Here is a 15,135-nt window from a genome sequence, read left to right as displayed (position 1 = left end):
CCTCTTTCACTTCTTTGCGCTGCAGCCTGTCCTGAGTGCCACATCTGGAATCCTGGCCACGATTCACAAAAGTTATGGTTGGGTAAAGTGGGCCCTCCTCAGACTTGAGAATGCTTCAGTTTTCCCTCCCTTCCTCCCTCCCCTCTGCCTCACAAACGTCCTAATCAAGACTGGGATAGAAGGAAATCCCATTAGAGCCTAATAATGCTGCTTCTTTCCAGAGGGAGTCACTAGAAAGTAATTTATTTCTTCTTCAGCGTGCAACTGGAGGTACTAATTTTTCACAGGCCTGTGTGCGCTGGTGCCACGGCCTTCATTATCCCGGGAACGGGGCGCTGAGGTGGTGACCCACAAAGGCTATTCTTCTGCCAGCCTGGCCCTGTTTGTTCCTTCCCAGCTCAGACATCACACCCAAGTCCCCAGGATGTGTAGGGCTCTGCTGATGGCCAGAATCTGTACAGTGTAAGGTACCAAGCCCGCAGTTGTGCTGCCTGCCCGTATTAGCGTCAGCGAGGGGCTGCGGTGAGAGCACCGCTGTCAGCTGCATTCCCCGGGCTCCTGGGCTGAGGGCAGCTCTAATTTTCAGACATGCTTTTCTTCCCCCTGCCCTGCTTTCCCCTATTGTTGTGTCTTTCCCATCAAGGGAATTCACCCTCGAGTTCAGAACACACACTTGGGAGGGATGCGGCGGAGAATTGGCCCTTTGTGAGCGTGTGAAGGATGCTTTCCTTGACCTGTCAGGGAACATATTTTACCCGATGAGAAAGAATGCTGGGCCAAATTCCTCCCTACTGTAAGCAGGCTGCTGGAAGTGGCTGTCCATCAGGCATGAGCATGGCCTACTTTGGCTGGTGGATGATCTCCTCCATAGATGACACTGTTTACAATGTGTTGGCTGCTTTTACTGCTCTCTTAAGTGATGGTGAGTGTTCAGCCCAAACAATGCAAATAGGAAGTCATTTGTTTGTGAGGGCCTAATCCTGAAGCCCTTATTTGGTGTTTACTGAAGTTAAATTCAGCCTTTACTCAGATAAACTCCAGTTGAATTCACATGGAGTTTACCACAGGGAGGACAAGAAGAGGGCTGTGGGAGTGCTCTGCTTGTTTTTGGCCCCAGCACAAAGATACTTTGGGTTCAAATACACACTGAGAGGACGAGAGGCACACACAATGACTGTCTATATACATGCAGCACTATACGTGTGCACATGAACACAATTGCACACTAATCTAATCAATACATTCATTTCTTATTAGAACATAATTACACATCCCAGGAGGCTGGAACAGAAAAGTCCCATTAACCCCTCATGCCCTTTTCGGCTTTCCTCTGCCTTTCCATCTAACAGACCTCTGTGTCACTCCACTCATTAGCAGTTACTGTCTATGACATTGTTACATAAATAAGGATGTCGACCTGTCAGAATGGGTCACCCAATTCAAGGGTGATGATAAATATCTGTCCCTCTGAATTAGGCTAAAGACACCAGAGTACAGGACAGCTACTGTTGATTATTGGATAGTTAATGTATAGAGGACAAAAGGTGCTGAGGCCTGGTCACTTTTTGGATCATTAATATGGATTTAGGCCTATTGTTAAAAAAAAAAAAAAGCACACGCACACTCAAAACTAGGTTAGCAAGAATATGCATAACTTTCAGTTTGGGGTAGAATGTATGGATGGCGGGTACATTCATGGTGCTGAAGGTGTGGGTGGGTTTTACATCAAATTCATGGCCCTTTTGGGTAAACAGCCAAAATATTTTGGGGCTGGGCTGGAAACAGTTTGTGCCCCCCTTGCTTATAAATGCAGGGGAAGTAAAAGGCACATGGATGCCTTTAAATCAGCAGAAATAATTCCAGGAAGGGGAATATACAGTTAAGTATATTCAGTTCCAAGGCAACTAGAGAGTGCTGAAGTAGATCTCGTGGTTTGTACTGAAAATCAGTAATTGGCAAGATTCTTTTCTCAAATCCTGCTCTATTTTCAAAGCATCTTTTCCCACCTAAATAATGAAGGGACTGGAGAATGTCTATAACCCAAAATCATTCATTTTGTGATTGCTATCTTTTGGCATTAGTGATAGGTTATTCCTTGCAGGTAACACTGAAGTGTGATGCAACACATTGCTTTGATTTTAAGAGCAGATAATGTAAAAACATCAAGGCAGCTTGTAGACAGAGGCTCTTGCCATTCCAAATAAGAATTAATTAAGACCCTTTTTAAAAAGACTCAACACTGGAGCTCACATGAATGAATTAAGACTCTTTCCAAAAGAGTCTCACTGAAAATGTTACACACTGGTCACAACATCCTTTAGGATCTGTTTATCTGAAAGTCTCATCTCAGCACCCACAACTTTTCCCGAATTCCATGTCCCACAGGATCAGACAGTTGTATCACTGTCTAGAATTTATTACAATGACTTGCTCTGAGTGGCAGATCCAGTCTGGGAGGGAGCCAAATGTCCTGTGAAGAAGTTGGGGTAAGTACAGTGTGTCTTGGCAGACTCAGGCCCCGCAGCTTCACTCCACTTGCCCCAACCTCCATGCAGTGTTACATCTTGTACATCCTGCCTCTGAGCTGCAGGAGAGTGCCTATAGCATCAGATATTGGAAGAAATCCTCCCCTGGGAGAGTGATGAGACTCTGTCACTGGTTGCCCAGAGAAGCTGTGGCTGCTCCATCCCTGGAAGTGTCCAAGAGCAGGTTGAACAGGACTTAGAGCAACCTGGGATAGTGGAAGCTGTCCCTGCCCATGCTGGGAAGTTTGGAATTTGATGATTTTTAAGATCCCTTCCAACCCAAACCATTTTTGGATTCTATGATTCTTCTAGAGCAAAGCTCTGACAGAGGATGCTTCAGCCCACGCACCAAGTCAGTTGTGCAAGGTAGCTGCAATTAGCTCTGTTTCCCTGTTCCTCGTGTCCTCCACCCTCAGGGAGCAACTGATTCAAGAAGTATCCCTGTCTACCCAGCACACTGATCTATGGATGCTTGGCTGGTTATTCCAGTCTGAAAATGCAGTGGGGTGCCAGACCTTCTGAGCACAAGGGGTCCAACAAATCAACTCAAGGCTGCTGATTTGAGTGGACACTGTGAGTTCTGGCTTTCTGGGAGAACATTCCCATCTTTGTCCAGGTTGAGCTAAACAGAGCTGGGAAAAGACAATGCAGATTGATCATAAATAGGAATTCCTACAGCTCCTGAATTTGGTTTGCTAGAGTCAGACTCTGGCAGCCCTTTGGGAAAGTGTGTTCGTGCTGAATCAGTATTGGGCACAGGGAGATCTGAGCAGATGTGGTTGCACTTTGGGCTCAGATGGGTCTTCCTTTCCATTTGACAAATAATTGGCTCATTAAAAGGTATGAAGGAGGGAAGGAACAGGAAAAAATAAGCTATGATGTTCACTGGGTAAAGCACCTGTGTGTATCCTCAGGTTCAGAATCTGGAGTGTGGAGCTGTAGTAAATCCATCCCAGATGCCTTTTGATTTCAGTGGCAGAGGAAAATGCAAGTTTTCAGACCCTCTCAGACAAAATAGCATATAATCAGAGGATCATTAATGTTGGAAAAGACCTCTAAGATCATTGAGTCCAACCATTAATGATGGTTGAAAACTTTCTGCAATGTCCTCTGCAAACATGACAATAGATTTGTAAGAAATGTAACAGGACTCTGACAACATGGGTGTTTTATTTCCTCATTCAAGGTGCAGTCCCACATACCTTTCTTTTTAACTGCACTAGATTCTGCTATTTTGTGATCGTTATTAGTAAGATTCATGCTACTCCATAAAATAAAATTTTAGAATTGGTTTTGCAGAACAGGTTTGTCTATAAAATAATCTGCAGATGTGTTTCTGCTGGAATATACATTTTCTCTCCAGGTTTAAGTTGGAGGGGAAAAAAGCCAACATTTCAGTATCATTATAGTAACTAATATTTGAAGATATTTCAATCTGAGATTTCCTCAAGACATATTCTGTGTTGAAGATGATGTTACAAGAAAGACAAGGTTCTTGCATGGCTTGGAAGTGCAGGGTGCAGTAAAGGTGCTTGCTAATACTTTTGTTTCTTAAAACCCTGACCATCAGTCCATGTTCTGACTGATATGAGCCACCCTCAGGTATCAACACCTATTCCATTGAAATGACAGATTTGGTAGTCTGTGGGAAATACATAAAAACCACAATTCAGAAAAAAACACACTAAATTACATTATTTCTTCATAAATATTTTACAGGGCTGGCATAGCTCTATTAGCTTGACAGGGGAGAACCACGTCAAAATATAAGAATGAAAATATATTTCTTTCCTTTGTAGGGTTGATTGTAAAAACCCTTGTGCATACACACATGCTGCACATATATATTATTTATATAAATAATTCCTAACACCCACTAAAAAAGTCTAATCATAATATCTCAAATATGTGGCCAATATAGATGGGATTATTTTGCAGCAGTGGCTTAAGCGTATTGCTGGCACGGAGCTCTGGGCCATGGTGATATAAATTCACAGAAATAGTGCTTGCTAATGCAGTAAATGACGACAGCTGCTGTAGCTGCTGGACTCAAAGGGAGCTCTATCCAAGAATAATGAATATTTCCCATTGCATTTCTGCAGTGCATGCTTTGCACATGTGAGGGTGGGTCGTAACTCAGTCAGCTCCGTGTAGCCCTGCATTTACTGCATGGCAATGTTGAGGGGAACTTATTAGAGGTCCCAAGTTAACTGTGCACATACTTGGCATGAGAATTCCAGCGAGGCACCAGAGGGATCCAATCCCTTGGCACAGCCATGGGCCAGGTACCCCTGGCTCAGCCCAGGCAATGACATTGCAGCCATAACCTGCCCCGGATGAGAAATTCACTCTGTGTCCACTGCACCCCACAAACAATCCACCCATCTGTGCCTGTGTTTTCTGTGCTGTGACAACCTTTCCAACAGGAACTGGACTGAGATCACTGGCTTATTCCAGTCTAGCCACTGAAAGGCTGCCTGTTTATTAAAACCATACTCTCTGTGAAATGCATCTTTGTCTATGAAACGGCACAGCCATTACATAATAAGTTGGTGATTTATGGTTGTCAGATAGTGTGTTTGCAGTAGGCAAAGCTGTTGGCCATGAGGGATCAGGGTTTGTTAGCCCAGGGCTGTCCATCTCCAGGTGCTTTCATGCTTGTTTGCTTCACTGAAACATAATAATTGATGGGAATTAGCCTCTTCAGCCATGAACAGAGCTGTTCCTGACATTGGGTGAGGCAAACCCAAACCACCAGCTATAGTGTAAAATGTAAATGTAGAGTAGATTGTATCAGAAGCATCTGAGGAACCTGGACACGTTGTGAGAGAGAGTGACATGAGAACCTACCTGGGCTGTCTCCAGAGCTCAGGAATTGGGAGCAGTCTGGCTGTGGCAGGATGGAGCACCATGGACATTAATTTACCCCACTGAGAAGCGCTTGAAGCTGTGGCTCCACAGACCTTCTTCTCTGTCTCACTTTTGGCTCCAGCAAGTCACGCTGCCACCAGCCAGGACTGCTTGTGGCAGTCCCTGCACTTCCCTCTTTGTTCTTCCTGGGCACAGAGGGGTGGCAGGATGGACACAGTGGACATCGCCTGCTGGTGCTGACTCCACGTCCTGAAGAAATGTGTGTGTAACCACAACCCAAAGGCCAGGATGAATAAGCTTATGTGAAAGTCTGTGACTAAATCCTTCTGGAAAATAGGCTCTGGGCTCTTTCAAAAGTGTTACCCACTGCTGGTAGGACTGGATGTCTCAAAGAAAGGCAAAGGGCTGTTTTATCTGTCCCTTTAAGTGAATATCACCATCTAACAAAGAAATCACTGGAAGATGTGAGCTTTCTCAACAAGTTAGTGATGGCAATAAAGATTATACTGCCCTCTCTAAAGTGGTTCTTGGGGTTAATCTAATCAGTGTCAAGTACAGGAGCTGCTGATCTGTGCCAAGTCTCTCCCCTGTTATCTGGGTTAAGCCTATTCCCTGGGAGTTAAAGTAACATTTCATAAGTATTGAAGCTGAAACAAAATATGAAGAGCATGTGTTAAAGGGCAATAGAAGAGAGGGCTGTTGTGTCCATTGTATCAGTTTATCTGAAAATTTGGATGGCAAAACATTCCTTGCTCCTTTGTGTTGTCAAAGGGGTGTGTGTAATGCATGGGAGCAGCAGAGGAAGCAGAACTGCTGTGAGTGGATTATCCACCACGAATTACTCAACAGTGGAGTTACAAATATTCATATGCAATGGTATGCATGTCACCAGGGTGGTCCCAGCTGGTGTCACTTGGGTGTGATGCAATAAATTGCCTAAATGGCTCCATGCACCATTAGAGGGTGAGTGTGACAAGCCCCATCTGCCTCCAGCTCTATGAGTTGCACCTTGAAAATGTTTATTTGAGAGTTTGTCCCTAAGTGGCATGTGCAAAAACCTCCACTCTTGCATTAAATCCTGCAAGTCAAGGTAGGAAAAAGAGGTACAGAAGGAAGAAGACCTCCAGAGGCAAGTCATAAGAGGCTGATGTGTATGAGACTTTTTACACCCAAATTTGCCATTTGCCATCAGAGTCCCTGCGACAAGTGGACTATTTGTCTGCCTGGCTAACCTAACCCCAGGACCACACCAGCAGGTGTGTCTGGGACAGGGTCTGGTGGTGCTTATCCTGAACAGGGATAATCCAGCCAGGAACATCAGTCAGGAGCTACATCCCAAGTTTTTGCCCAAAAAAGAACCCTCAGCTCTCTATTGACAGAGAGATGCTGGAGCTTTTGTAAAGCTTAGAGCCCCACACTGTGATCTCATCAGATGTCATGTGCTAACTGAGGGCTTAAATTGAGGCCTTTTACAGTGTGAATGAGAGGCTCTGCTGGTGAATACATGGCATCTTTTCTTCTGAATATACCTTAAAATATGCCTTAAACTCACTACAGTGTCCACCATTGTGGGAACCCAGGACATCCCTGTGGCAGTCCTGAGCAGCCAAGACCCCTGCCAGGGGGCTCAGAGACCCTGGCACAGAGCCCAAAATGCCCTTGTGGTTTTGATTGTGACCTGTGGAGCAAGTTACCAACCTTAGAAGAAGATCTGCAAGCCATGACAAATTAAGTAGAATGATAGTGAGTTTATCACAAGGTGAAAAAGTAGATTTTGGGGTTTTTAGAATGGGGATTTGCAGGGGCAAGATGGAGGGATCTGGGTGTGTTCAGCCTTTCTCCTTGTTCTTCTTGGCCCCCATCTTCTGCTGTGATGTTGGCACTTTTAGATTGGTTTAGAGTAGAAGCTCACTGTCTAACATAGGTGATAGGTATTGGAAAGTAATTGTAAACATTGTATACATTGTTTTTAGTATAAAGACATAACACCACTCGGGAGACAGGGAGAATGCCTCAGACTGTCTTGCTGAGTGGACCTCAGCAGGACAGGAGAAAGAATTTTATAGATAAAATACAATAAACAACCTTGAGAAAGAGAAATTAAGAGCCCTGATTCCTTCTTCAAGCACCAGGCTGGGAAAAGAGACTTTCCAACATTTCTCGAGGTCACTCTGACCAGCTAAAGATCCCAACATACCATAGATACCTACCCCAGTAATAAACTTGCTCTTAACTTCTCCTCTTCATGTGGCTGTTTTTCCATCATTTTTGCAAAGGTGCATGTGATATTGTAGTTACTGGCTGCCTTTCTTCTGGCAGTGAAAGCAGACAGTGGTGCAGGATGGATCTCAGCTCCAACAGCTCAGGACTGAAAGCACAGGGATGTGGTGTTCCCCAGCCTCAGGCAGTCCCCATTCTTGGCTGAGGTGATGGGAAGTGTGACGATGAGAAGAAAGCAGGGGCAACAGGCATGTCCTGAAGCCGTGGTGGGGACAGGGTGAAGGCAGAATGACTGATTCTCACTGTAGGAAATGTGTGTGATAGAATCAGAGCAGGTCAGCAGTTAGAAAACAAGCAAATACACAACCTGAGAAAATGCAATTTTCCAGGCTACAGAGCCAAGTTCTTTCAGGCACTAATTCCATTTACATCCCTGAGAGAAAATATCTGCTCTCACTGAAATGTGGGATTTCCACTGCTGAATCACAATTCTCTGCACTCAAACATATGGCCCATGTCCCCCTGACCCCACCAGGAACAGTTCCACAGCTTCTGTCACAACTGGCTTGCCATGCTGGCCGGGCAGGATTTCCAGATTTGGGACAGACAGGTTCTGCTCCATGACCCCATCTTTTGGTACGTGCAGGAGGACATCCTTTCCCAGCGGCCATTCACACCACTGGAACTCTCAGTAACCCACTCAAGGGCAGATCAGTCCCTCAGACTGGGGTTTGTCTGGGCTAATTTTCATGGGTACAGCACAGGCCTTTTGCCAGCAGGTAGGATGGACAGACCTGCTGGGTGTGAATGCTCATGGCTGTATCCTACTGCCTGAACTTGGCTAAAAAGCAGCATTTTAGATTTATCTCAACTGCCAGTAACACTTTTAACCCAGCTCTCACAATAAAGGCGTGCACAGCCCCATCCATCAGCATCCTTCTGGACCACCAAAATTGAAATTTTTGAAGCATAAAGCGTTTTTTAAATAAATGAAGAATCCTATACAGTTATTCAGCACCATTAATTCAAACTTTATTGATATTTTCCTGTGTTTTAAGTTTGGTAAACTTCCGAAAGGTGTAGAACCAGATATGGAGACATGCACAGATTTATGTATTTGTGGGGGGTTTTTTTTGTGTGTGTGTGTGTGTGTGTAAATATAGATATCTATATACATATGTAGATATCTAGGCGTATAGATGAATAGATGTATAGATATAGATATAGATGATATAGATATAGATATAGATATAGATATAGATATAGATAGGTAGACATACACACAAGGAATCAGAAGAAACTCATACTCTACTGGATTTCAGAGTCCTGACACTGAATTTACTCTGTTTGTGCTGGGATCCGATCTGACAAGAGCTTTGCCCTCAGCGCTCAGTTCAAGGTCCCTCTGAAGTCCCAAACATGTAAGTTGGCTTTCATTCCCATTAGTCCTCATTTTCACATGCTTGTTCACTTGCTTGTTCTTCCAGGTTCTGGAAGAAGCTTCCAGAGGAAGTGCCAGAATCTTATTAGGGAGAGATTGTTGTGCTTTTTCTCCCTGAGGAGGCTGATGAGATGTGAAATCAGCATCATGCTGCTGCTGCTACAGGAGGCTCAGAGGTGAGGGAAGCAGAGAAGATGGGCAAGTTAAAAGGAAGAAGGAAAAGTGCAAAAGTAAAAGAGGTACAACAAGTTAAAAGGAAGAAGGAAAAGTGCAAAAGAGGTACAGTGCACAGGGATATCAAGAGAAAGGAAATGGCAGATGAGCAGAGTGAGTCTTCTCTGGTTTGCAGCATTAATGATATCCTTGTCTGCATTTGTCACATCATTTAACAGTGACCTGGAAATGATTCTTTTTATTGCATTTATGCTTTTCATCGCTTGTTGATGATTTACAATGAAAGCTTAAAGAGATCATAGCTTGATTGATTTTTTTTTTTTTTAATATACTCATTGTTGCTGTTCTGTATCTCAGGCTTCCTGTATACACAAAATTTTTGCCAGCACAGCTAAATTAGTTCAGATGGATCCTGATATGTTACTGTACAATCCTTCTCCTGCAGCAAGCCAAACCCTCATCAGCCTCTGCTTTGGTCAGGGCAGTCATTTTCAGTAGCTCTTCTTTCTGTCCATAAGAAATGCTCAAACTGTCCAAACTTTTGCTGGCAGACAGACTTTCAAGGTGTCAGGAAGATAGAGATGAGGGAAGTGGAGAGTGGAATTTTACAGGCAATAGTTACCTGAACTAAATAAAAAATGGGGCAGAGGATTTATTTCCCTGACTCGATTCCTTTTGGTGTTCACCTCTAAAGGAAAATTCCTTATTTTTAATACATATGTGCTAATGTGTTCATGTTCAGTTGTAGATTGTTGTATAATTAACAGGATATTCATTACATTTAAGCACATTGAGCTCACAGGAACAGCTGGAAAAATATTATAATCATTCATTATGCAGAAGTGAGGAAATAAGCATGGATATGTGTGTGTTTATGGGCACATGTGTATTAAACTCCACACAGCACATTATATCTGGGAGAGGGCCCTCCCAAGGACTTGGATGACATACAAGCGTGATGGATTTAAAATAACAGAGCAAGAGGTGAACATAAATCAAGAGATCAAACAGAAAAACAGAAGAGAAGATAGGGGACAAACTGAGACTTCTAGGTTAGTGAAGGGGGAGAAGAAATATTCTGTTTGTATATATTTAATTCTGGCTCTGAAGAAGAGAAAACTTTAAGCAATATGTATGAATGAAAAGCTTAAAATTGCAGACGAATAAGGGAAACATAAGGTGAGAAGGCAGACCTGTACCCACCAGGCTCATTTTTTAATATATTAAGAAGAAAACCTGAATGGTACTGATCTTCTTTACTGGTTTAAAATACAATAAGATAAAAAGGATAAAACTGACCTTATTTCAGAAAAAAAATTCATGTCTTGTAATTATCCTTAATACAGATCCTTCAGTGTTTCCTTTCCAAGGGTAATTTAATAAGTTTTAACAGGAGCTTATTAGGAATAAACTACTGCAATCAGAGTTAAGATCAAAACATCCCTATATCTGTACCCAGGAATTTTAAAGTATCTCAGAGATTTTCTGGAGTGACAGCAGACACTTATTGGATATAAGCTTCCAAAAACATTAAGGGACAGGTGCCATCCATGACTAGGTGAAAAGGAAGATGGAAATAATTCTGCATTTCTCTAGAATAACATAGTGGAGATTAATGTGGGTGCTGCTTTGCTGAAAATTTTGAATTCAGAGAATAGAAACTATATGTGTATATATATATATATATATATATATATATATATATATATATATATATATCAGTTTAGGATATTCTATGGAATACACTGAATTGGAAATAGAGCTATGGGACAAATGTACACACACTTATGCCTTGACTTGCTTTTCTCAAAATTCTACTGGGTGAAGTGGCTTTTTATTCAATATATTGAACTTGCTATGTCTTGCATTTTTAATTATGGCTATTAAACACTTGTTTCCTTATGGCTTGCATTGCAAGGCTAAGCTCTCCAGCTGCACAGCTCCACAAGACTGTGACTTGTGTGTCCTCTGTAAATTTTGTCTTGTGTGAGCCACATGCAATCTCTCAAATCTATAAAATTCTACATATCATCTTTGATCTAAACCAGTACAAGCTCAGTAAGGGCAAACCATGTGGTTATCTGTGGGTCAAAAGATGGTGGTGGCTTCTTTGGCCCTTCCCAAAATATGATAATTGAGACAAAGAATAATTACTGTCTCTCAACTCCTTCCTCACTTCCTTGAATGCAACCATATTGATTTTTAAGTAGCTTGAAATATAAGATTATTACATGGAGACATCAGGAAAATGGGGATCAGACATGTACAGGTAGAGACCTATAGAACATGGATGTTATTGGTTAAGTTGCATGAATTAAGGTTCCTAAATAGGCTTCTGATAACCTTTAGAGAAAGGGGAAAGAAAGGCAAAAATACCATTGTAAGGAGATAAATTTAAATGTGCAACAGCAGAGGAAAGAAATATTGTCATTAATTTAGTGGTATCTTCATGGATTATATGAATTTGGGTTAAAAAGCATATGTTTCTAAAACTAGAGCTTTTCCTTCGTATCTGCACGAGCTCTAGGTTGCCAAATAAATAAGATACTTCTCAAAAAACTCTTTTATTTTGAACCTACTGTCTGTCAAAACCCTAGGGGAGTTGAAAAACCCCTGAGTAACCCGGAGATTGAGTGTGAGAATTACAGCTGGCTGCTCCAGCCCCTGATTGCCTGGTGTCCTTTGCAAGAACAAACACAGAGCCCTGTCATCTGATACCTCCAACCACAACCTGTGATAATCCACACTCTTTAATCCTTTGTATAGCTGTCACTGTGTCATTACGGTTTATTTTAAAATGGTGTTCCTCAGTACTAATCTCATTCCCAATCATTCATATTAATGTTAGAATTAGAGTGAATTAGGGCATCATTTGCCTCATATGTGACACTTAAGCACTTATAAGTAATTGCACAGGGGAGAGGACAGCATTAAATGGGAATGGCACATACAGTATGAAAAATTGAAAAGAACAAATATTAAACTTTTAATAGAAATAACTCCAGCAGAACTTTCCCACAGGCAACAGAACTCTGATATTTTTAGCTGGTTGAGGCCAATGTATGTTAAGAATAGCATTCACTGCAGTGGGAAAATACACAATTTCTATTACGGGGCAGTCAGAATAACAACATACTGATGATACACTGGTATAAAATATGTAATTATCTAGCATGCAAAGAATAAATCACATAAACTGTTTACAGTAGGAATTGTGAAGGGACAATGACACATTGTTGTCTTCTTTGCGTAGCAAGGATAAAGTTTGGCTTCTAAAATTGCAGTTTTTAATTCGTGGTGTTTATGTGACTTCCTGCAAGAAGGCTCTGATAAGATTTTTTTTTTTTAATTCTAGTAAATTAGGTTAGATATTAACTTTGTTAAAATTGGAGATAGAAGTGGTTAAAATTAGAAAGATGACAGCTTGGATAGCATCTTGTGTTTCTTCATGTTGTACCATTAGTCTAAAATTACATAGAATAATCCTCCTTTCCCATGCAGTTGCTGATAACTGCAATTTTTCTTCTAGAACTAAGTATTGTGGTTCATCCAGTGCAAAATTCAATCATACCTGGAGTGAAGCCCAGCTCTTCGAGAGCTGTGCTTGGAGTGATTATTCTTGTTACAGAACTCCTAGTCCATCATATTCATAATTATTAATAATGCAGAGAACAAAGGCATTGAATGTCCTCATCTATCATCATGTATAAAAATAGTTTTAATTGATAAGCCCGTCTGTTCTGTGTGCAATTATTGTATCACTATAAATTGTAAAAATAGGGTGAAATCAATATTTTTTATCTGTCCTCCTTGGTAGCAAAGAAAGACCTAAGCTTCAGGATTAGTGGGCAGATATGAGGAGGATTTCTTTCTTTGTGATACAAATCTGTATTAATTGATTTTTCTTGATGTGGATTAATTGCAGCTCTTTATTAGGAATAATATCACAAATAAACTATAGACAAGTATAGATTGCTAAGCCTAGATTTCAATTGAATGAGGCTAATCAATACCTAAGTCTGTAATTTAAAGCAATTCATTAGGGCCTCAGGAAAAGCTAAATAATATACGTGAGAAATGTCTCATCTGGAGCCTTCCAGGAGTTTCTCTCCAAACAGAATAAATACATTTGCAATATATAATTATTGCAGATTAATCTTGCTCAAATGCTTTTTTTTTCCTTGCCAGCTCTTTGCTCTGAGGGCAAGGAGAGCACCAGAGCCCTGTGCTGTGTTTGTCATGGGCTGGGCAAGGCAGGAGGGGAGGCTGGGGGAGAAAAGAGGGTTCAGGGGAGACCTTCTGAATCTCCACAATTCCCTGAAAGGAGCATGGAGCCAGGTGGGATTGGACTCTGCTCCCAGGGAACAGGGACAGGACAGGAGGAAACTGCCTCAAATTGCACCAGGGTGGGTTTAGATTTGATATTAGTGAAAATTTGCCCATGGAAGTGTTGGCCAGGCATTGGAACAGGCTCCCCAGGGATCCCAGAGGGATCTAAAAGCCATAGAGATGTGGCACTTGGGGACATGGATTACTGGTGGCCTTGGCAGTGCTGGGCTGGTTGTTGAACTCCATGATCTTATAGGGCTTTCCCAACCTAAACATTTCTATGATTATGTTCATTGGCTTCAGCATTGCAGAGCAGACTCATTTTGGGTCTTGTAGGTCATTAAAAGCCAATGGCTCTGGTGCATCCCTTGTGCTATCCATTTAAATCAAATGGACAACAGATCTTAGGCATCCAAAGTCAAATACAGCAGCAAACATGCTTAAAATTGCTATAATTGCTGCCTCCAGGAAATTTTAGTGACCTGTAGTGAGTGTTTTTTGTGCAAGGTGAATTCCAGGCTTTTGTGAGGAGCTTTTAGAATAAAAATTGTATCATACAATAAGGCTGTAGCATTTGGGTAGTAGGACTGCCATATTGCTTGAGACAGATCCTGTGTTTAGAAGCACTGAATGCAAAACCTGGGATAAAGCAACTAAGTCAGTGCAACAGTAATAAACAAAATGTTGAATTTCAAAATGATGTTATAGTAAGCATATTTTTAACATACATTTTGGCATACAGTCTTCATGAACATGTATGTGGATAACAGAGAAACAGACTTCAAGAACGTACTTATAGCTCAGTCTAGTGCAAATTGTAGCATTTAACAAATCCATTAACTTCTTTAAACTTGCAGTGGAGATGCATCTGCCCTGGTAATTCCATGAATGCTCCACTTAACAAGATGTTTCCTTTCTGTTGCTTAAGAAACTTGATTTAGAGCTAGAAATTCCAAAATCTTAGCACAAGCCCCAGGTTTCAGTGACGCTACAGCAGGGATAAAGGCAAATGATTCCTGCTGGGAAAACCATGGCTTTCTCTGCAATGGAATAAGCCAGGCAAAACATTCTATTAACTCTCCAGTGTGCATTTCCCGATAACCAATAGATGCTGTTATTGCCATAAGCCTTGTCCTTTTCCCCCCACCGCCCTTCTAGGAGAAAAACCACTTTGATTTCCAGGGCTGGAGCCTGCAGATTCCTTCAGTGGAGATTCCTCCAGGGAGTTTAGCTCTCACTGTGAAGATACCAAAGGTTATTAACTCATGTGCGCTGAAGATCAACTAACCAGGTGTTTAACTTGGTTAAAGGACTTGACTTGGACTGCTGGTTCCCACAAGTTTGTCCTTGTTCTTGTGTTAAGGATTGCTTTTAACAAATAAATTATCTAACTCAAAGTGGCTGCCACCTAAACTAGCTTCTTCCAGGAAAGACTTGACATGATTTGGGGCTGATTTTCTGCATGCCATGGTTCCTTTACACAGCTGTAAGGGAAATACTGATAACAAGTGTATTTAATTGATATGGAAATCATACCCTACATAACTACATAATGAAAGGTGCTACAGGATAGAA

The sequence above is a fragment of the Zonotrichia leucophrys genome, chromosome 5, assembly GCF_028769735.1.
Source record: "Zonotrichia leucophrys gambelii isolate GWCS_2022_RI chromosome 5, RI_Zleu_2.0, whole genome shotgun sequence".
Taxonomy (NCBI): domain Eukaryota; kingdom Metazoa; phylum Chordata; class Aves; order Passeriformes; family Passerellidae; genus Zonotrichia; species Zonotrichia leucophrys.
The sequence above is the reverse complement of the archived record's forward strand: the minus strand, read 5'-3'. Positions refer to the sequence as shown.